The sequence below is a fragment of the Myxocyprinus asiaticus genome, chromosome 28, assembly GCF_019703515.2.
Source record: "Myxocyprinus asiaticus isolate MX2 ecotype Aquarium Trade chromosome 28, UBuf_Myxa_2, whole genome shotgun sequence".
In the NCBI taxonomy this organism is placed as follows: Eukaryota; Metazoa; Chordata; class Actinopteri; order Cypriniformes; family Catostomidae; genus Myxocyprinus; species Myxocyprinus asiaticus.
In genome coordinates, this window is record NC_059371.1 from 33,008,256 (window position 1) to 33,033,385 (window position 25,130).

The window sequence follows — 25,130 nt, forward strand, 5'->3', positions numbered from 1 at the left end:
ATCTTTCCAAGTGACCAGACATTTAACCTTTATTTTAATAACAGACTGATGCCCTTCAAGAAAATAGAATAATGTTACTGGATGCTTTCCATAACTGCTGGTGATGGGCAGTATTTCTCAGGCGCTCTTCAATTGCTTTCAGGAGATGGCTTATTGAACGTCTTGGCCAGAGAGAGAGAGAGAGCAAATGGGGACAGGTGAAAAAAAAAAAAGAACAAAAGAGTTTGCATACATTCCTGTCTGGTTACTCAGGCGAGCACTTGGATGAGAGGAACCTCTATAGGCGAACCTATCTACAAGGAAAATTAATTGCCCTTTAAAGCAAATCTCTGCTTAGCTTTCCAGTCACAAACTCAAAGCAAGGGATGGATCTGGAAACAGGGTGTGGGAGACTCATTACACCTGCATACAAAAGACTGCCTGTGTCCCGCTGTCCTTGAGATGCCAGAAACCCTACAGCTTCGGAGAGGAAATGAAAATACACAGCAAGGTACACAATACGGTCATGTGTATTGTTATTGGTCTAGAAGAGCTAATTACCTATATCAAATCGTTTCAAATATTTAAGGCATGACAGAATAAATTGCACCTGCCTTTAGGATCATTCGGAAAAAATACATCACCCTACAGTGATAAAATGAGTGGGGGGAAACCCCATAGACTTGCACTGAAAAAGAGACCCGAGATATCAAGGGATTAGAATATCATAGACACTTGGGAATAGGCTCTTTTGACTTGTGACAGTAAGCAACCACCAAGCAAACACCCAGAACACCTTAGAAGCTACCTAGCAACCACCCAGAACACCCTTGCAACCATAAAGCAACAACCTCACAGTCACAAACACTATAACATTGTGGCAGCAACTCAGAAAATGTACAAATCTAGTTTTCATCACTCAAAGACATCAATCAAACAGATTGCTCTCCCAGATTATGTGAATTCAGACAAAAACAATAGTCTTATCACCAGAGGTCCCATCTCCAGATATTCTGTTACAGTTTCCTCTTGGCACAGTGGAGCACAAAAACAAGCATTATGTTCTCCTCTGTCTTTCCAGCTTTTGTCTCAAAAGAACACCAATTATATCTCCTGATATTTACAAAAGTAATTAGGCACAGACAATACACATTTTCTTATCATAAAAGCATCCGTGGAAAGAAATGTAATAATAACTGAACAACAAAAGTAATTTTAAACTGCCAAAATAACACATTTTAATTTCCTCTAAATACAGATGCTTCATAACAAACACATAAAACCCAATGAAGACAAATAATGGAGCTGACCAACATTATGTAAGGAAAAAACTTCCTCAGTACTTTAATATAATCAGCATCACGAACAGGCTTAAAACTGAAATGTTTTTTTCAAAATCATCAGAAATGGAAAGTAGCCAGTCTAATATTTTTAAACACTGAACAAAATTAAATCAAAATGTGGAAAACAAGGCAACGATCCAACACATGCACACAGTAGAGGGAGAAAGCAAATTCAAATGCTTATGCTGTTTTTAATGGTCTGTGGCTACACTTTTGAATGATTAGTAAAGACATTATTCCATATTAGCCGATACGATTTGCCACTTCAGCATGGTCAATTTTGAGGAAGCAGAGTTTTAAGGAAAAGCGATGTCAGCTAAGTTTACACTCTGAAGGTAATGGACACAAGCAGATACACTCCGCTGAACACCAAGACACCCTGCTGTCTAACTCACAGGGGCTATTTTCAATAAGAGCCTTGAAGTGTGAAAAAACAGTTTGAATGATTTGGAGCCTCTCAGCTGACTCTCGTGAAAAGCTACAGTGCCCCCTGGTGGTGAGTAGAATGTACAGTCTAGGCTATGTTTGCGATTGTGTTGTGTACATGTGTGTTTTATTGTTGACAGTGCTGATGGATAAAGGAGAGGACATCGTCTTTAGAAAGTTTGTCTGGGCTGACCCGCATCTGTGAGTCGTGAACTCTGACGCCTTCCTCCCAAGCCCAAAACAGTCTGTCCTGATGACCTGCACTGCGAAAGAGAAACAGAAAGGTTATGAAATAAGGCAGCATAGAAGGGTCTCATGGGATGAGAAAGCCCACAACTGTATTTATTCAGTTAAAGGTGCTGTAAGCGATTTTAGCATTCTGAAGCTGTCACGTGACTGAGCCGTTGAATTACCCATGCCCCCTCATTCCACAACCCCGCCCTCCAAAGATAATTTTGAGACCAAAACTGAGCAAAAGAGCAGCATTGTTTGTTCCTGTGGCTGTCAAATTCAACAGTGGCGCAATAACGCCCTCAACTGACAAACATTATGAATCATAGCCTCAACGATCCATTTCAAATACAATACCATGAGAATGAGCAAAATGACTGACAGGTGAAAAGCGTCATTTTTATTTCATTAATATCTTTAAGGGAGTAGGAACATTTTTTGCATACTTTTCCATGAAAAAAAATTGCTTACAGCATCTTTAAATATTAAAGAAGTTTTATTTATATTGTGCCTTTCCCAAGCTCATGGTCGCTTTACCAAAAGCATCACTGATACGATTAGGTACAATACAAAAAATAAAAAATACAAGAAAAGAAAAAAAAATCAGATCACATCAGAGATAGCCAATGAAAATCGAATTATTGTATCTGAGATGGTGAGTCAAAATGTATAGAAAAAAAGATATGTTTTTAGCTGAGACATGAAAGTAGCTAAAGAGGAGATATTGTGAAGTTTAAGTGGTAGTGAATTCCATAGCTTAGGAGCAAAAGCACAGAAAGCCCTACCACCTATAGAGGACAGTCGGAATATAGGAACGGATAAAAGTTGAGAGGATCTATCTAAAGGAATAGACTTGCATTGTATGGACAAAAACAACCAATTTCCATCAAAATATCTTTATTTGCAAGTCAATCTGAACTCATTTACTCACCATTATGCCGTCTCAAACTAGTATGACGTTCTTTCTTCTGCAGACCACAAACAATTATTTTTTTGATGGACTTGTGATGTGGTTATATACATGCAATGCAAGTCAGTGGGGTCCAACACTTCCATGCTCCAAAAAGAAGCATGGTTCTTGTACAACTCAAATGGTATATTACATGTCTTCTGAAGTGATACACTCAGTTACTAGTGAGAAACACCAAAATTCACTATTAATCTTGACATCTGCTGTCTCCTTAGCACGATTATGATTTGAAGCTTGATTACACTTCTTTGTGTACAGAATGTGTGCATGCGCAGAGAGCACTGTTACATTTGTCTTTTTTTCACCCAAACCTGATCATATTGCTTCAGAAAACATGGATTAAACCACTCGAGTTGTGTGGATTACCTTTATGTGCTCTGTGAAGCTTGGACGTGTTGTACCCCATTGACTTGCACTGTATGGATGAAAACACCTTACATTTCCATCAAAATATCTATGTGGTCCACAGAAGAAAGTCATATGTGTCTGAGATGGCATTCAACTTATACTACACACATCTCTGTATGGAATAACTAATTTACAGTAAGCATTAACAAAAATACAACATGCACATTTCTGCATTAGCCTAAACCCTACAGGATGTTTTGTCCTATAGACATCCATTCTAAGTGCATTACTGTAAACACAATTTTTGTCTGTTTTTACAAACTGAGGGACAGGTGAAATTTATTTTCATTGGTAATAGAATGGTAAGCCACAGAATGCAGCTCGTTCTGAACAAGAAACTTTCCTTTCATGAATCTAAAGAGCAAAGAACCAAACAATATCTGACAATGAGAAAACGGCATTCTTATTTAAAAGGACAGAATCTCTACAGTATTATAAAAGACATGTTGAAGGCTTTTTGCAACAGACAGATGCTACTCCTTTCTTTGAAGGTCAGATGCTGCACAAAGGCAAGAAACCTCTCAAAATATAAAAATAAAAACACCAAGTTTTTTTTAAGTCATCAATCCCAGTTTTAATACAACTGTGACGTGCCAGTAATTAATAATAATTTATAATTTTCTTTATTTATCACACATTATACATTTGCACATATACAGTGAAATTCTTCTTTTTCACATATCCCAGCTAGGCTGGGGTCAGAGTGCAGGGTCAGCCATGATATGGTGCCCCTGGAGCAGATAGGGTCAAGGGCCTTGCTCAAGGGCCCAACAGTGGCATCTTGGTGGTGCTGGGGCTTGAACCCCCGACCTTCTGATCAGTAACCCAGAGCCTTAACTGCTAAGCCACCACTGCCCCTACCTACAGTAAGTCACAATTAATATACTGGACTGTAATACTTACTGAAAAGGGGCCACAGAACTGGTTGGCAGTTTGTAAGTGGATTCTTTGGTCTGCTTATTGTAGAAAAACTTTCTTTTAGAACTCTTGCTGAATGCCATTGTCCATGGGTCTGTGTGGTAGACGCAGAAGAAAGAATGATGAACGAACCGTAGAAGACAAGTGAAGACCTTGACAAGGCAATTTCACAATACAAGTACAAGCATGTGTACTTCTTTTCTGAGGGAATGAACTACATGCCCCACGAAGAACTGGGAATTAAAACAATGGTACAATATAAAACAATTTATTTATACTCATTGATTTCATATTCCTGTTATTCTGGCACTTTCTCACCGTTGACGGTTTTGATGATATAAAGGCCGCTGGGCAAGAAGTGACGGTCATCTCTGCCCGTATATTACAGTCTTGGCATCCCCCCTGAACTCTTAGTTATCTTCATCTCCAACCTGAGTCAGAGAGATAAGAGAATATATAATTTAATCAAGAGAGAAGTGTTGAGGATGAAATCGGTAAGTGTATATGGTGAAACACACCTCACAAAGATCTTCTCCATCTCCTCTAACCTATAGACCTCCTTCACACTGAGAAAGTGACAGAGAGAATGAAAGAGTGAACGAGCCTTTAATGCTTACGAAAACATCAAGCGTACTGATTTGCAATATTATCGTAAAACATGGCAGGTCCTATCTAGGCTCTAGTAAAACACAGTATCTTAATGAATTTTACATGCTGCACCCTCCAGAGTTCACAGGACTTCCTGGCCCCCAGGGTTCTCAATGACACACTAACAGAGCAATTAGAACAAAGCGAAAGGAATATTACCAGATTGGGTTCATGTCTGGTCTGCTGGGTTTGGATATAGCTTTCACAAACTTCTCTGCTGTCTAGATTCTGCACCAAACACAGAAAAACATTGATAATATGTCTTCACAAAACATTTACATTGGACAAAAAACTCCAGAAAATATGGATTGTGAAAATTTGATTTTACCTAGAAGGTATAGTTCATCCAAAAATGAAAATTCTCTCATCATTTGCTCACCCTCATGCCATACAAGATGTGTATGACTTTCTTTATTCAGCTGAACACAAACGAAGATTTTTAGAAGAATATCTCAGCTCTGTAGGTCCATACAATGCAAGTGAATGGGGGCAAGAAATTTGATGCTCCAAAAAGGACATAAAGGCAGCATAAAAGTAATCCATAAGATTCCAGTGGTTAAATCAGTATCTTCAGAAGCGTTATGATAGGTGTGGATGAGAAACAGATCAATATTTAAGTCCTTTTTTACTATTTAAATTCTCCTCCCTGCCCAGTTGGTGGCGATATGCACAAAGAATGTGAATCGCCAAAAACAAAAGAATAATAATGTGAAAGTGAAAGGGGAGATTTATAGTAAAAAAGGACTTAAATATTGATCTGTTTCACACCCACACTTATCATATTGCTTCTGAAGACATGGATTTAACCACTGGAGTCATATGGACTACTTTTATGCTGCCTTTATATGCTTTTTGGATCTTCAAAGTTCTGGACACCATCCACTTGCATTTATAAGACCTAGAGAGCTGAGATATTTTTTATAAAAATTGTTGTGTGTGCTCCGCAGAAGAAACTAAGTCATACACATCTGGGATGGCATGAGGGTGAGTAAATGATGAGAATTTTCATTTTAGGGTGAACTATTCCTTCAAGACTGAATTGCACGTCCATCTTGTTTTCATCTGAGTCAAATTTAAAGAATAATTGTGGGTCAATACAAGTTGACCACAATCTAAAGCATTTTTTGCATAATGTTTATTACCACAAAAATTGATTTATTCTCATCCCTCCTTTTGTTTAAAAAGCACAAATCTGGGTTACAGTGAGGCATCTACAATGGAAGAGAATGGGGCCAATATGTAAACATTACAATAGTCACTGTTTGGGGCCTGGGTAGCTCAGTGAGTACTGACACTGACTACCACCCCTGGAGTCACGAGTTCGAATCCAGGGCATGCTGAGTGACTCCAGCCAGGTCTCCTGAGCAACCAAATTGGCCCGGTTGCTAGGGAGGGTAGAATCACATGGGGTAACCTCCTTGTGGTGACTATAAGAGAATAGCGTGGTGAATAGCATGAAGCCTCCACACGCACAATGTCTCCACGGTAACGTGCTCAACAAGCCACGTGATCAGATGCGTGGATTGACGGTCTCAGACGCGGAGGCAACTGAGATTCATCCTCCGCCACCCAGAGTGAGGCGAGTCACTACGCCACCACGGGGACTTAGAGCGCATTGGGAATTGGGCATTCCAAATTGAGGAGAAAATAAAAAAAGAAAAAAAGAAAAAGTCACTGTTTGAAAAGCATAACCACAAGATGTAAACAATGTGTTTTAACATGACTTTAGTGTGATAAAATCGCTTACTAACCTTTTCTGTATAGTTATATCCAATTTTACAACTTTGTAGCCATGTAACAATACATGAGTTTTAACAAAATAATTTTATACAATTATAAGCTTCAATGCTGTCGATTGAGCTTAACTTGTATTGAACATGGAATATACTATTACATATGCCGCCGCCGTCTACCCTGCCTAATCAACTAAGCCGATAAAAATATTGCTGTCAAAAGTGAACATTAAAGGCATTGTGAAAGACTTTAATTGAGGTACACCATTTGTTCAAAACTCTGGTTGAAATGCTGATCTCTGACGTCAGTGCCATTGAGTACAGGAGCATCCAGAATGTGAACAGCGTTGATCCTTCGCTGAGCTTTACCCTGTAAGCACAGATATTGAGACGCAGTATAAAACCTCTTACAAACACACATTATATATATGAACCTTGTATATGAATGAAATGAATAAAAAAATCCTTCCCCTTACAGAAATCTGTAATGGCACTCAACATTGTTTTCTCCCTCTTTACCTCTCCCTTAAGCTCTTGGACAATCTCTACACTCAGTAGCGTGTCTCTGGGCAGCTCCAATTTAAAGTTCTCCAGTTTCTTCCAGCGTAATGGGGCTTTGCCGTCCCATGTGTAGATTTGAGATCTCTACACTCAAAAACACACAGTTTGGCATTTTTACTCTTAAAGGAACAGTTCACCTAAAAATGAAAATCATATTATCACTCTCATGTCATTTCAAACCTGTAAGATTTTATTTCTTTCACAAAACGCATAAGTAGAGATGTTGAACATTGTCCTGGCTGTTGTTTTCCATACAGCTGAAGTGAATGGACTACATTCAGGGTATTTCTTGTCCTTTTTTGAGCTTGACAAACCTAGTCTCCATTCACTTTCATTATACAGCAAAAAAAAGCAAGGACATTCTGCAAAACTTCTTTAGTGTCTCACGGAAGAAAGAAAGTATGGGTTTGGAAAAAAATAAGGGTGAGTAAATGATTTCAGAATTTTCATTTTGGGTGAACTTTCCCTTTAAAGTAATAACATTCACTGAGGTCATACGCCATCTCTGCTTGCTCATGTTTATACGCAAACACATACACTGGCAGCCAAAAGTTTGAAATAATGTACAGATTTTGCTGTTTCGGAAGGAAATTGGTACTTCAATTCACCAAAGTGGCATTCAACTGATCACAAAGTATAGTCAGGACATTACTGATGTAAAAAACTGCACCATCGCTATTTGAAAAAAGTCATTTTTGATCAAATCTAGACAGGCCCCATTTCCAGCAGCCATCACTCCAACACCTTATCCTGGAGTAATCATGCTAAATTGCTTATTTGGTACTAGAAAATCACTTGCCATTATATCAAACATCGCTGACAGCTATTTGGTTCGTTAAATGAAGCTTAACGTTGTCTTTGTTTTTGTTTTTGAGTTGCCACAGTATGCAATGACTGGCATGTCTTAAGGTCAATATTAAGTCAAAAATGGCAGAAAAAGAAACTTTCTCTAGAAACTCATCAGTCAATTATTGTTTTGAGGAATGAAGGCTATACAATGCTTGAAATTGCCAAAAAACTGAAGATTCCATACAAAGGTGTACACTACAGTCTTCAAAGACAAAGGACAACTGGCTCTAACAAGGACAGAAAGAGATGTGGAAGTCCAGATGTACAACTAAACAAGAGGATAAGTACATCAGAGTGTCTAGTTTGAGAAATAGATGCCTCACATGTCCTCAGCTGACAGCTTCATTGAATTCTACCCCCTCAACACCAGTTTCATGTACAACAGTAAAGACAAGACTCAGGGGTGCAGGCCTTATGGGAAGAATTGCAAAGAAAAAGCTACTTTTGAAACAGAAAAAGAAAAAGAAAAGATTAGAGTGAGCAAAGAAACAGACATTGGACAACAGATAACTGGAAAAGAGTGTTATGGAGCTTAACCCCATTGAGATTTTGTGGGATCAGCTAGACTGTAAGGTGTGTGAGAAGTGCCCGACAAGACAGCCACATCTATGGCAAGTGCTACAGGAAGTGTGGGGTGAAATGTCACCCGAGTATCTGGACAAACTGACAGCTAGAATGCCAAGGATCTGCAAAGCTGTCATTGCTGCACGTCGAGGATTTTTGGTGAGAACTCTTTGAAGTAGTTTAAGAAGTTCTGCATCTTTTTTCAAATTGTAATAGTAATTTTTCACGTTATTAATGTCCTGACTATACATTGTGATCAGTTGAATGCCACTTTGGTGAATAAAAGTACCAATTTCTTTCCATAAGAGCAAAATCTGTACATTATTCCAAACCTTTGGCCGCCAGTGTATTTAAAAACGCATTACCAATCTCTCTTATACTCCTTACCCCAAGACCCAGGAGAAAGAGCTGTTCGCCTCCTCCCACAATGCACCTGTAGTCCAATACATGCTGTAGTTCATCAAGATTTCCTGAGCTCAGTGCAATCGGTCTGGAGTTAAAACATTCCATATCCAACCCCTAAGAGTGTACAGACATAAACAGCCAGTAAGTAGACATAAAATTAAGAAGAGTGCATTAAAATAATATTTAAAGGGATAGTTCACCTAAAAATGAAAATTCGCCTGCTTGCTGTTACAAACCCATATGACTTACTTTCTTCCATGGAACACAAAAGGAGATGTTAGACAGAATGTTAGCCTCAGTCACCATTTACATTCACTGCATCTTTTTTCCAAACAATGAAAGTGTATGGCGGCTGAGACGGTCCGTCCATCGTCCTCCCTCAGTCTCAGTTTCATCTCCTTTTGTGTTCCACAAAAGAAAGAAATTCATACTGGTTTTGAACAACATTAGGGTGACATTTTGACAAATCTTTCATTTTTGGGTGAACTTTCCTTTTTGCCTTAAAATTCAAGCCTGAAATTTACATCAGAATCCCAATTTCTTTGTAGAACAACATAGCTAGCACTATCAAAGCCCACATGCACCCTCCTACCTTCACAAGCTCATAGAATTTTGGTTTTGGATCTGCCGATGGTGGAGTGACCCTGGCTTTATCAGGAATCTGCAGACTGATGAAGAGAATCAAGGTTCAAATCTTCACTCTGAATAATTAAACAGCTTCCCTTTATCCATTTGGATATCCATGCACTACAACATTCTCAATAATCTTTGAAATGTAATTCTACGTACTGTAGAAACTGTTTCATTTGTCGGTTTAAATAATATACTCACCCCCCACAGTTTCAGACATTCTTTGCGGATATCTGCTTGCCTGGGCTCAATCAGAGTCCTAGTAAAAGAGACACACAGCCTTATATATGCTTTAAAGGGTAGTTCATCAAAAAATTTAAATTCCAACCCTTTATTTCTTAAATGACACTCAAAAGGAGATATAAGCTAGAACGTTAGGGACTGACAGCATCAGTCATCATTCACTTTCATTGCATGGAAAAGATGTAATGAAAGTAAATGGTGACTGAGGCTTCCATTCCACCTAACATTCCCTTTTTCATGGAAGAAAGTCATATTGGTTTGTAACAACATAAGGGTAAATTTTTAGGGTGAACTATCCCTTTAAGTGCACACACAAACACTAATAAAAGAGAGTTTGAAATGAATGCTCTGAAACACAGCAGAAAAAGAATGTGAGACTCACGTATCTCTGACGTATGCATGGATCTTAGCCAACGCTTTGATCTGTACCACACAATGGCTGCAATACAAAGGATCATAGTTCAATCAAACATAAGTGTGTGTGTGTGTGTGTGTGAGTGTATGAATGAGTCAATAGAGATGGAGAGATAGAGAAAGGTTCGGAAAGAGATGAAGATACCTTTCATTGGAGTTGATCATGTATTGGAAGAAGTCAGTGTCTCTTTTAATGATATCCAGAGGGACAACTTCAGCAACGTCTCTGTCTGAGTGTCTGAATTGATTCAGTTTCAGGTTGATGGTGAACATGTAGTCTCTGACAGCATCAGTGCCGGGCTTGAAACCTTTGCAGACCACATATCTGAAAATCAAGTAAAAAAGAAAAAAAAAAGAATAGAACATTCAAGTCAACATGAAGCATTCGTAACCCATTTCACTTGTGTAATGTGATGAATTTCTAAGTGAAATAGAATTTTCGATAAGAACACTGCAAAAACATATTTTCCTAATCAGTATTTTTTGTCTTGTATTCTAGTAAAATTATCTAAATATCCTTAAAATTAGACAAATTTAGCAAAATAGCATACAATATTAAGACCTCTTGAATATCTTGAATTAAGTTTATTTTTCTTACCTTACTGGAAAACATAATTTTTCTTGTTTTGAGCACAAATCTAATTAAATTTAGTGAAGTTTATGCTTAAAACAAACAAAAAAATTAATTATAATAGGAATGGGCATTTAATTTGTAGTAAAAAAAATTGTGCACCACAAAAAACAAATAATCGATTACTCGTAAATTAAATTATAAATTAAAACTAACAAGAATGACACATACATGAAATTTATATTTTGTTTTATTCAAAAACATTAACAAAAGCAGTTTCAAAATAAGCTAACTTCAACAAACTAGGCTATTATTTGGGGGGAGAAAAGGACATGCACTCAACTGGACCTTACATAAAAACCAATATCGACAGCATTAGGGTAATGCACATATATAAACTCTGAGTCTACATAAATGCTATCATATTTTTATAATTTCACATGTTATTATTTAGAAAACAAGTAGTAAAATTTGACTTTTTCTAAGTATTCCCATTCACATAATGTTCTGATAAGATTCACAGTTTCTCGTACCGCTTCACATTTTCTTTCCACCATAAAAGCATATCCTTGTCTGTTGGTATATATCACTCTAACAAGAACTGAATATCAATAGAGTAGAATTTAATAATAAAAAAAAAAATTACAAGTATTTCCTCACTTGTTGAAAGCACACACCAAAGACCATATCCACAGTATATTTTTGCATTGCCCGTGGCAGGTAAATGCGTGAAGGAAAATCAATTTGCGATATTCGAGTAGTGTTTTTAATAGTCGATTAGCTGGTGCAGAACGAGTGCACGACTTAGTCGAGGTAAGAAAAAAACAAGATATTTAAGATATACCGGTACTTTCTGAAAACATGTCTATCTCACACAAATTTGCTTCCCAAGCAAATGCATCTTGTTTTAGGGATGTATAGACTATTTTTACTGAAAAATAAGACTAACAAAAATTTTTTAGACCTGATTGGATCATTGGTGTTCCAATGGAGCGAGACTGAATGTGAGTCAGCTGTGCAGTCAACTGCAGTCAACTGTGGATGATTACTTCCCTCCTAAAACACCAGTTTGGTATTTTTTGTATTATTGGTAGTGGTTTTTTATGTGCTAATTCTGTAAATAAAAAAGCCCAATTACTCATTAGAAACTAAATAATATAAATAATACATTTGTTTATATTATTACATAATAATAATTTATTCAATTATTGAATACATTGATAAAAAAATTATAATAATAATAATAGATTACAAATTGAAATTGAATCAATAAATATATAAATGTGAAGACCTCAGTTTAAGGCTTATTTCTGCATATTCAAGTTTAAAAAATTAAACAAATCATATAATGGTATGCTGCACAGACAGATGCAGGTGTAATTCAAGATGTGCACATTCAGTAGTCACTGAGATCACCCTGCCTACATCACCAAAGGTCTTTCCCTCTTTCACGGTACATCATTGAGAATATGCACACAACTCTCTGAATTGGCAGGTCGGCTGGTGACGGGTTTGAAGAGCAAGACCCTCTCGAAGCAGAGGTACAGCAGATAAATCAAGCCCACACTGAAGGGGGTGAACAGGTCAAACGTTTTTCACAAAAAATGACCTCCTGTAAAACACAAAGAATTGAATGAAACACTGTGTTCAGGTTTGGCAGCAAAAGATGAGCAATTACTGAAAACACTATACTGAAGCAACTTTAAGAACAGAGGTCATTTACATAAAGATATCTTAAATGTACAGTAGCACAAAAACTCTGTTTAGGCTCAGAAAAGGGTGGAAAACGGTCATGAAAAAGTGTATGAAGCTTGGCTAACATTAAAAGACTTCAAGAAAAAAAATCTACAAAAGTATGTAAGAATATGGCCTCTCCAATGCAAGAAATGTTTATAGACAATGTCTATAAAAAGTATCCCCCTTTACAACTGTCTTCTCATAATTTACATAATTACCTACCTAATTACAGGAGTTCAGAATATATACAACTGTGTCTGGGAGAATCCCAAGATAAAATTCAAACAGAGACAAGGTTGTAGAAGAGTATCAGAGCAAGAAAAAAACTTTCAAGCATTAAATAAACCAAAAAGCCTAGTGAAATAAGTAATTAAAGAGACATGAAAATTTAGGACAACTGTCAAAAAAACTGGTTGTCCTCCAAAACAACGTCTGTGCAAGAAAATAATAAATAGGGACAAAAGAAAAAGAGAGATGTATTACAACTCCTTCATGCCAAAGATGGAAGATACACTGTTGTTAACAATAACATACTGTATAACACTCAAGGACACCATCTCTAGAGTGAAATTATCTACATAATTGAGATAATGGTGGCAGTATTATGCTTTGGCCTCTTATACTTCTCTATTTCAGGGGTTCATGAGGGAGGAAGGAAAAATTTATTGGAGCCGAGTGGAATGAAATGGTGCCGAGCAAAGAAAAATCCTTGAGAAAAAGCGCATGCAATCCACAAGAGCGCTGGGACCAGAAAGACAATTCATCTTCCTATAGGACAATGACTCAAATCATATAAAAAAAAGCCCAGAGGACACTAGCCCAATCAAAAGCAAGACCTCCATCAACTGAGCATCTATAGAATAAAATGGCTGCTCACAAATGGTAAACATCCAACTTGAACTATCTTTTTCTTCACTCTCTTGTCAAAGCTATCATATGGCTTCAGAAGACTTGGAACATAGTGCACAAATCATGTGGACTACTTTTATGGTATTTATTGTGCTCTTTTGTCCTTTTTGAGCTTGACTGTCTACTGTCTTTGCATTAAAAAAAGATAAGCATCATACAGGTTTGCAAGGATATGAGGGTGAGCAAATGATGACAGAATTTTTATTTTCAGGTGAACTAACCCTTTAACTCTTTGAAGTAGGGATGTTAATAAATAATTGATGATCAATTATTAGTCGTTATTTAATCAATTAAGCTTATTGATTGTGTCGATTAATAAATTTCAGCCGAAATGTGTTCAGTAATCACTCCAGCAAATAGATAAAAAAGGATAGTTCCCCCAAAAATGAAAATTTTCTCATCATTTATTCACCCCCATGCCATCCCAGATGTGTAAGACTTTCTTACTTCAGCAGAACACAAATTATGATTTTTAGAATATCTCAGCTCTGTAGGTCCATATAATGTAAGTGAATGGGTACCAAAATTTTGATGCTCCAAAAAGCACATAAAGGCAGCATAAAAGTAATCCATATGACTCCAGTGGTTTAATCCATATCTTCAGAAGTGATATGATAGGTGTGGGTGAGAAACAGATCAATAGTTAAGTCCATTTTTGCTAGAAATTCTCCTCCCTGCCCAGTAGGGGGCGATATGCAAGAATATTGTGAATCACAAAAACACAAGAAGAATTTGAAAGTGAAAGTTAAAGTGGAAATTGACTGAGCCGGTAGGAGAATTTATAGTAAAAAAAAAAACATTGATCTGTTTCTCACCCACACCTATCAGATTGCATCTGAAGACATTGATTTAATCACTGGAGTTGTATGGAGTACTTTTATGCTGACTTATGTGATTTTTGGGGCTTCAAAATTTTGGCACCAATTCATTTGCATTGTATGGACTAAAATAGCTGAGATATTCTTTTAAAAATCTTCGTTTGTCTTCTGCTGAAGAAAGAAAGTCATTCACATCCGGGATAGCTTATGGGTGAGTAAATGATGAGAGAATTTTAATTTTGGGGTGAATTCTTCCTTTAACAGTCATCTGCCGCTAGAGGGCGCACTGCATGTCACATCTTGTCAGCAGCACAGAATAAAAAAACAGCTTGTAAAGATGAAGCGGGGAAGGGGGGGATGTCATTGTCAGTGTTATCATGGAGCATTTCTCTATAGATGAGCATTGCGTTCACTGCATAAACCGTGAAAGTGTGTGAAAGTACAACATGACAACAACAAGCATTGTTGATCCGCCGGTCTCCCTGAATCATCCACACCGACAACCAAATGCAAATACAAATAAATACACTGAACAGAAAATATATTAAGAGTTAAATACCAGTACTTGCATTTCTTAATTTATTTAAATGATATTTTAACATTAGGCCTAAGCTACATGCACATACTTTGGTGGTACTTTCATGTTCACATGTTTCCTTCTAAGAATTTTTCTGTAATTTTGATGTTTCAAGTTTGCATTAGAATGGTTGATCAATAAAAATCAAACTTTGTATAAATAAAGGTTTGACTGAAGACAAATATGCATCTTTTATTTTATTTTTGGAGTTTCAAGCCACTTGTTCACCACTTACAGTTTATTATTGTTAATGATCAATCGATTTTCATTCATTGTTAACTCGATTAAGAACATTTCTTAAAATTTGCAAGGTAAATGATTTAGCATTAAATTAATTTCTGTTATTTATTACTTTAGTACAATGTTGTAATTTTATTTTCTAACTTTATGCTAACAACTGCCTAATATTCGCTTAATGTATCCCTCAATACAATCAAATGAAAATGTCCATGGGAGGAACACTTTTTAATAGGCATTGTATTTATACAAAACACACTATACCTGGTCTGACGACAGACATGGCAGTGAGGAACTGGCAGAGCAGAAGTTGTTTACTCAGAATCTCTTGTATGTTCTCCTGACCCTCCACAGAAAACCCCTGCAGCACAGAGCGCCATCAGTATGTATCACCCAATCACACAACAATATCTACATTTCAACCAACCACAGATGACGATGTCCTCCAATCAAAGTAACATTCTTACTCCATCAGCCATTAGGAAGTGCAAGCCCCGCCCCTCAGTGCTGTCTAGGACAAAGTTACGGAATGCGCTGATGTTCTCCGGCAGCGTGATGTCACCATCTCCTTCAATCCCACCCTCACCTGAAACAGCAGTAATGAAATGTAAAAACAAATTTAAAAAAAATTATAACAGAGTTTAATCACAGTTTTAGCATTAAGTGAAAAAATCAGGGATTCTTCTTGAGATTCTGTTGAACAATAGGACTTTTCATTTGATTTGTTTTGAGGGTGTGTAAATGATGAGAGAATTTTCCATTTTTGGTTGAACTATCCCTTTAAAAAATTCAGGTGGTCTATACAGTATTTACTAATCTATATCTACACAAAGAATATGTTGGACTCTTAGTTTTACCTTGAGAAAAATCTTGGAGATGTTAATTTAACTGGTTAAATCTCAGGCTATATACCGTAATAGGGCTCGAACAGCTCACTGGGAGCCGCATAGAAATCCTCCAGTTTGAAATCGCTGGAACCTTTAAGAGTCATTCCAAATCCTTTCACATGCCAGCGCCGCCGCCACAAGACATACTCTGAGAATCCACCTGGACCCGCACACACGTCTCCAAAATACAACAACTCACCCTCCTTATCACGTGTCTGGGGTTTCTACACACATACACAGACAGACATTCACTTCAGAAATGTAACTATGGCACATATTTCAGTCCCTGATGCTACTGAGTGTGTAATAGTGATCTCACCCCTTGAGAGTCCTTTGGGTTAGTGAACATATAGTCAAAAACATAATCCATATTCGCATTTTCATAGCAGCTCTGAGAGGAAAAGAGATTGGAGAAGAAAGGCAGAGAAAGATTTAGAGAAGGTTTAGAAAAGAAAAGCTTCCATGTTGTGTGTGTAAAAGAAATGAGACCCACCTGTTGAGAAAGAAAGCTCCTCTTATAGTTTCATAGGGGTTAGATCGAGTACAAGCTCGTCTCATCTCTTCACCTTCCAAGTCATCAAAAACAGTCTGAAAAGAAAATCTTTGACACAAATGCCAAAATGAACTTGTTTGTACACTCACCTTACAGCGGAGCAGGAGATGCAGTAGATTCTCAGAGCAAAACTCAGTTTCATCTTCAATCTTTAGTTTTTTTTTGGACTTCAACTCGAACATATACACATTCAGACTAACATCAAGATGACATGATAACATCATATCGTAACCAAAATTTTAAAGGGATAGTTCACCCAAAAATGTAATTCTCTCATTATTTACTCACACTCATGATATCCCAGGTGTGTTTGACGTTCTTTCTTCACCAGAACACATTTGAAGAAAAGTACTAAAATATCTTAGCTCGGGGGGGTCATGTGACACCATGCAGGGAGCAGACGTGTGAGCAACGAGCTCTGTGCACTTTGCTTATTTTTTTATTATTTTTATGTGATAACCTGATGAAATTCGATACAGTCAGTTACACATTTGCTCTTTGAGGTAAAATATGGTAAAGAAGTTAAAATCCTCGGGCTCTGGAGACATTAAAAGACACTTACGTGCTCAGGATGAAAGCCCCGTCAGGCCTACAGACCGGGGACTCAATTTGGTTGGTGCAACGGGAGAGGAGATCCAGCGTCAACTGTCCAGCATGTCGGTGATGCTGACGAAGATTCTTGCTGACTTGGAGGATCTCGCTGTTATACGTTGATCGATTACGGCGATGGAAACAAAGTTCTCACAAGAGTTAGTCACAAGAGTGACGGATGTTGAGAAACGAATCGATTATCTTGAGTCATCAGAGAGGGAATTATCCACTAATCCACCCGTGACCAAAGTTGATTTGGAATGTGTTCTAGGAAAAATTGAAGATCTTGAGAATAGAAATCGCAGGAATAACGTCCGAATTGTTGGAATTCCTGAGCATGAAGAGGGCAGAGATATGGTGAAATTATTAAATGAACTCTTCCTGAGTCTGCTTGACATAACAGGCCACAAGCTGGAAATCGAGCGAGCTCACAGAGTTCCGGCTTGTAAATCTACTGAGGGAATCAATTTTGGTCAAATTTCTGAGATCATCCGATAAAGATCTTGTGTTGCGCCAGGCGAGGAACAAAGGAAAGCTTTCTTGGAAGAATCACAATATTTTCTTGTTCCCGGACTTTGCGAATTTGACAAGAGAGAAATGCGAGCGATTCAAGGAGTGTAAGAAACTCTTGCATCAAAGAAATATCGTTTTTGCACTGATGTTTCCGGCCAGACTGAGAATAGAGACGAAGGACGGTTGCAAAGTATTCACATGTCCGAAACAAGCACTGTCTTTTATACAATCTATGAGTGAGTAAACCATTGGGGTTTTTCTCATGTAATTGGATCGACCCACTGTTCATTGACTCTACTGTTGGAGGAAGTTGGGCATCATTTTTGTTTCTTTTTGCATTGACTCCGCCTGGCGGCTGGAGTCTGTTTGGTGGAATAACACTTTTCCTTAAAGAATCTTTTGCATTGACGGAAGATCGCTTCTGCACTGAAGTTCCCGGCCAGATTGAGATTAGACACTATGGATGACCGCAAAATGTTTAAATGCCCACACAAAGGATGTCTTTTTTACAGTTGGCGGTCTGACACAATCAATAAGCTTAAGTCATGGTGTATTCTTTTCATGTGTCCTCTGAGTGAACTTGACTCTTGATCACCCGAGGAACCGGGATTCCTGTTTTGCTGCTGTTTATGATGGTTCCGCCTAACGGCTGGAGTTTGCTTTGTGGAGTAACACTGCTTTGGGACAGTTTTGTGGATGAATCTGCACGTTCTTTGTTCTTATGCCTCCTGTTGTCTGGGGTTTGATTTGCGAAGTTTTTCTGCGGGACATTGGAATGATTACGTCATCTGCTGCATTCATAAGCAACCGGTTCACCGTTCATCTGTTTGACTGTGTGAGGAAACTGAACGGTTTATAGCGGCTGGAATTTTGTTTTGTGGAAGAACACATCTTTGAGTCAGTTCTGTGAATGAATCTAGATGTTACGTGTGTTTATGAAGCCTATTGGCAGAGGTTTGTTTTACAAAGTATTTTCTGTTATGTAATTTTGCCTTATAAATTTGTGAGGCAAAATTGAGCAATCCGATGGCAAAGTTGTCGCGGGGGCTCTTGCAGGCATGCATGGTCCTTTTGAGTTTGGAGGGATTGACGCAGTTTGGTGCTCTCGTGCACGGGGTTAATGCGCAATTTTCGTATTTTTTCGTAAATTTCCTTTTTTTTTTTTTTTGGTTCGGAGGGGAGTTCGGGGTTTGATTGTTGCACTAATGGGGATTGTGGTCTGTATAATCTTGTTTTGACACACAATTTAGTTTTTTCTATTATATCAAGATGTCAATCGTTAATATGAATGGATTATCCCTCTCCACATGGAATGTGAATGGGTTGGGGCACCTCATAAAAAGAAGAAAGGTTGTTACTTTTCTTAAGCGTAAGAAATATGATATAGTGTTTCTTCAAGAATCACATCTTTCCCCACAGGAGCTGAAAAATTTGGGAAGATATGGGGTGGACATTTTTTTTTTTTTGAGTGCTGGCTCAAGTAAGAGCAGTGGAGTTATTATATTGATAAATAAACATCTACAATTCAAATATCTCAAACAGATTAAGGATGAATTAGGAAGAGTCATTATTGTTTTAGTTGAAATTCAGGGACAAATGCTGATTTTGGCTAATATTTATGCACCTAATGCTGATGACCAGGGCTTTTTAATAGATCTTGAAGGGATGTTGCAAACCACTGGCACCCCTTATGATATAATATTGGGAGGAGACTTTAATCTTTTGATGGACTCAGTCATTGATCATAGTGAAGTGAAAGTGTGTAAACCCCCTAGAGCAACAGTGACACTTCACAGGATGTGTAAAAATCTTGGTCTTGCAGATATCTGGTGACTTTTGAACCCATCTGGTAGGGACTATACATTTTTTTTCATCAGTTCATAAAATCTATTCTAGAATAGATTTTATATATATATATATATATATATATATATATATATATATATATATATATATATATATATCTAAGTCCCTCACTTCATCTGTAGTTGATTGCTCAATTGGAAACATCTTAGTCTCAGATCACGCCCTGGTGAGTTTAGAGATGTTGCCACATAAGGAGAAAAAGAAATCATATAGTTGGCGCTTTAATGTATCCCTTTTGCAAAATCCTGATTTCCAACAAATGTTAAAGGCTGAAATCAATGTTTATATGGAGACCAACTGGTCCTCAGTATCCTCTGTGGGCGTGGCTTGGAGGCACTTAAGGCGGTTCTTAGGGGTCGGATCATACAGATTCCTCAAAAAATCCAAAGCACAAGAACTTGTGGAATTGGAAGGGAATATTAAAAGGGCAGAGGCAGAGCTGAAATGTCATATGTCATCTGATGGCCTCAGAGAATTGACCCGATTGAAATATAGATATAATGCTATTTTTTTGCGGAAAGTGGAGTTTTGGTTATTCAGGGCAAGACAGTCATACTTTGAGTCGGGGGACAAAGCAGGGAAGCTTTTAGCTAGATATATAAAGCAGAGAGAGTCTTTTTCTACCATTCCCTCAGTGAAATCTGGTGGTGGTGAAATATTTACCTCAGCCATTGATATTAATAATGCCTTTAAAGAATTCTATATTGATCTTTATAGTTCCACACCTTCGTCTACTGATGAAGATATTAGAAACTTTGTGGAACCATTAGATCTTCCTAAACTGAAGATTGAGCAAAAAACTCTCTTGATTCTGAGATAACCTTGGAGGAGCTTGACGAGGTAATTAAGTCCCTGCCTACAGGCAAAGCTCCGGGGCCAGATGGATTTGCCACTGAATTTTTTAGATCTTGTGCAACAGAATTGGCTCCACTTTTGCTAGAAGTTTATACAGAAGCATTAAAGATCAGTCTGATTCTTAAAAAGGACAAAGATTCAAGTGAGTGTAAAAGTTACCGTGCAATTTCCCTGATCCAGCTAGATGTAAAAATGTTGTCAAAAATTCTGGCTAACCGATTAAGTAAAGTTATGACATCTCTTATACATATAGATCAGGTGGGGTTTATTCGGGGCCGTAGCTCTTCTGATAATATTAGGCGTTTCATCAATATCATGTGGTCAGTGGCGAATGATCAGACTCCGGTCGCTGCCATCTCACTCGACGCCGAAAAGGCATTTGATATGGTTGAATGGGATTATCATTTTTTTATAAGATTTTGGAAATGTATGGGTTCAGGAGTACATTTATTGGTTGGATTAAGTTACTTTATAGATACCCTGTAGCAGCAGTACAAACAAACTGATTAATTTCAGATTATTTTACTCTGATTAGGGGCACCCGGCAGGGTTGCCCACTTTCCCCATTATTGTTCTGTCTTGCCCTGGAACCATTAGCAGCCGCGATAAGAAAGGAGGATGATTTTCCAGGGGTGATTGCGAGAGGTGTGGGACATAAGCTTTTGCTTTATGCAGATGATATTTTATTATTTGTCTCCGATCCTTCTAGATCTATGCCTTGCCTCCACAGAATTATTAATTCCTTTTCCAAGTTCTCAGGATACAAAGTCAGTTGGTCTAAATCTGAAGCTTTGGCTCTGACAGCATACTGTCCAGTAGTGGCTTTCCAGCCGGGCGCCTTCCAGTGGCCCAAACAGGGCATTACATATTTGGGTATTTTATTTCCACCAAATTTGTCTGACTTAGTGAGAGTTAATTTTGACTCTCTAATAAAAAGGTTTTCGAGTGATGTGGACAGGTGGGCTTCACTACATTTATCGATGATTGGGAAGGTCAATGTAATTAAAATGAATTGTATTCCAAAATTCAACTACCTGCTACACTCACTCCCTATAGATGTCCCCCTCTCTTATTTTAAGCAATTTGAAAGTATAGCGAAGTCCTTCATTTGGAATGGTAAGCGTCCCAGAATGCACTTCAACAAATTACATAGGCCGACTGACAAAGATGGACTAGGCCTACCCAAGATTTTGTTTTATTATTATGCTTTCGGTCTCAGACATTTGGCTCATTGGTCGCTTCCACCTGAAAGGGCCCCTCCTTGGTTTTGTATTAAACAAGAAGTTCTTGCCCCTATTTCGCCATTGCAGGGCCTGTCTATTTGCACTCGGCATGGACAAAAGTGTCCAGAGTGTTTTTTTGGGATTACCAGATCTCAGCTCTATAGGTATTTACAGCTGCACCACATGCTCTGTAATATTTTTGGGAGTAGCATACACCCCCCCTAAAGCAGCAGATACTCTGGGAGAGGTGATTACTGCTTTCAGAAAAGGTCATGAGGCATCAGTGTATTACTCCCTGCTAATTCAGAGTCTGGGGAACGGAGCTTCAACTTCTCTCAAGAGACTATTGGAGAAAGATTTAAATTTGGTGTGTGCTAAGATCCAGGACTTTTGATTGAAAGTTTTTGTGTGATGTTTTATGCACTCGAATTTCACTTTGCCCCAGACTGTGTATTTTGGCCGATGGGGCAGTCATACATTTTGGGGATAAACACGTAAAAAACTGGGTTCTGACCAGCATTATGGTGGGCAGGCAAATTATTTTAAGGGGATGGAAGTCAGATAGGGCACCCTCATTTCCAGAGTGGTGTGCGGAGATGAGGAGAGTGCTTTTGAAGGGATGTCAAGCAGAAGGCTGGGGGTTCAGAATTTGTTCGACAGGAAGTGGGGTAATTACTTGGTGTTTTGGGGGGACTCTCGGGGAGGGGCTGTGGAGAGAGATGTTTTATTTTAATTATATATGATTATTCTGTTTGTTTTTTGTGTGTATCTATTTGTGACCACAGGGGTGATCGTTGGGGGTTAGGGTGGGTTTGGTGATTGGGGAGGGGGAGGGGTATTGGGGGGGATTAAATGTTAAATGTTGATTCAGTGTATATATGTTGTGTTTTTATTTTTTATTTTGTTATATATTTATGAATCAATAAAAATGTTAATTGAAAAAATATATATATTGATCTTTTTCACACCAAAAGCGATCGTGTTGCTTTAGAAGACAGCTGGAGTCGTATCAATGACACTTATGTTGACTGTCTGTTCTTTTTGGAGCTTCAAAAGTCTGATCACCATCCACTTGCATTTTAAGGACGACCTGAGCTGAGATATTTTTCAAAATGAAAATTTTTTCAAATGTGTTCTGCTATAGAAATTCATACACTTTTGGGATGGCATGAGGGTGAGTAAATGATAATAGAATTTTCATTTTTGGGTGAACTATCCCTTTAAATACTAAAATGCAGATGTTATTTTAGTATCACAAACTAATCCATAAGAAACTTTGGGTTTTTATAACATAGGTTACTGATGCCATTAGCATATTTACAATTTGTTTTGGTTGCAAAAATTTAAATATAGCCTACACAAATAAAAGACTCACAAAATCTTTAATCAGGTCACTGATGCTGATCTCGTGTCAATAATTTCTGTTTATCAGGTAGTTCTGGAGTTTTCAAACTCTTTGATGGCAAGGACCCCCTATTTATGACAATCACCTTGCGAGGGGCCCCATCCTAAAATATATAAAGGTTGCTATATACTGTATTTTTTTGTATAAAAACCAGAGGAAAATTAGGAAAAATGTTAAGTCTGACACTATTAAGACCATTTAAATAATTCACATTTATTTTGTTATTGTACTAAAGCCAAAAGAAATTCTGTAGGGATGCACCGATGTATCGGCCAATTATTGACCATAATAAAATCATCAGCTATTATCATCTATATAAACCGCCAATATCAACAATCGTTTTTTCCGATGGTTTATTTGTTTAAATTACGTACATTTATTGTGTTTTATTAAGTTTATAATAATTTTTTTGTTGATAATATAAAGAAATAACTACCAAAAAATCTGAAAAAGCATGTCAACTACAATAATTCATAATACGAATTTGTAATGTTCTATCATAATATGTAAAATGTGAGTTCTATTGTGTAGAACTGCAAAAATGTTTAAGAAGTGCAAAATAACCCCCCCTCCCCATATACAAATAATATAATGTGATTTTTGGAGCTACAAAAGATCTGATCACCATTCACTTGCATTGTATGGACCTACAGAGCTGAGATATTCTTCTAAAAATCTTTGTTTGTGTTCTGCTGAAGAAAGAAAGTCAAACACATCTGGGAAGGCATGAGGGCAAGAAAATGATAAGAGAATGTTCATTTTTGGGCGAACTTCCCCTTTAATATAGTTTTTGAATTTTTTACATTTATGAACACTTTTTTTCTCTGAAATTTTCCACAGACCCCCTAGCACCCCCTGGGGGTCCCAGGACCCCAGTTTGAAAACCCCTGAGGTAGTTCGTACTGTAACACCTGTCCCACAGCCATCCAGTCCATCAGCTCATCTGCATCTGGGATCTCTGTAGAGCTTTCTGGAAACCATGACACATGTTCGATTGCACTTGGCTGAAAGAGCGAGAGAGCAGTAAAAAGAGAAAAGTTAGGGATAACTGGAATAACTACTACAGTCTATTCACTTTCAATATTTTTACAATGTAGAAAATTTTTGGAAATGTTGCTGCACCTCCGGCTCATCTTGCCAGTCTACACTGAGGTCGCCCTGGAAGCCCTTTAGGGTTAGACCCAAACCCCGCCTCCCTTGCTGGGTTGACGCCTCTACAATCTCTTTCCGTCCTTGACCGAACTTTCCAAGACCCTCGCCTTCTCTGAAACCCATTTTAGCCTGTGGGACAGAAAAGAAGATGTGTAGCGTGTGATGTAGAACAGAACAACAAAGCCATATCAACAAATGACATTTTAATAGGCCGAAAAAGGTCTGTATAAACCAAACACATGTAATAAATGGAGCAATAAAAAGCAAGCAGGAAAAAGGTCTGGATGTTACCATGAGTTTCTGTGAGACGTTGTTGTACATTGAAAATTTGGTGGAGCTTTGATCCAGGGCATTGCTGCTCTCTGCATCCTGAAAAACAGAGGGTCTGGAGAAACTGGGCTTGTAATCCTCAACATCACTGAGAGATTTGCTCTGACTTGAGTCTGGAATCAAAAACCACAAACTAAATATTTTTACGAACACACATACATACACTTAGGCCTAAACCCCTAAAACTGTTTGTTTCACGAAATCGCAAAGTTGCATGAGAAAACTCCTCACACTGGCGGATCGCTCTTACCCTGACTGGTGGTTCTTTGAGAAGACTCTTCATCAGAAGATCATCACGAAGAGTCTTCTTCTTCTTCAGAGGCTCGTCCGATGCTTCTTCCCCTCTCTTCATTGTGAATCCAAGAGGGCCAAAAACCTGCATCCATTCGAAAACAAGACATCAACATAATAACAGACCAAACTTGATGAAAAGATGCTATCGCTGATATATTAATGAAGAAATTAAGGCAGGTTAATAGTCACTCCATTGATAAACAGAACGTTGAGTTTGACTGATCATCATTTCACTCTAAACTCTTCAAAACAACATGAAATTTGACTTGAATAATTAATAGTGCTGCATT

General features: G+C 37.8%; 1 pseudogene; it reads right to left on the reverse strand.

The window, feature by feature from the left end:
* Positions 1-1,458: 1,458 nt before the first annotated feature.
* Positions 1,459-24,898, reverse strand: LOC127418523 (cap-specific mRNA (nucleoside-2'-O-)-methyltransferase 1-like; annotated as a pseudogene).
* Positions 24,899-25,130: the final 232 nt, after the last annotated feature.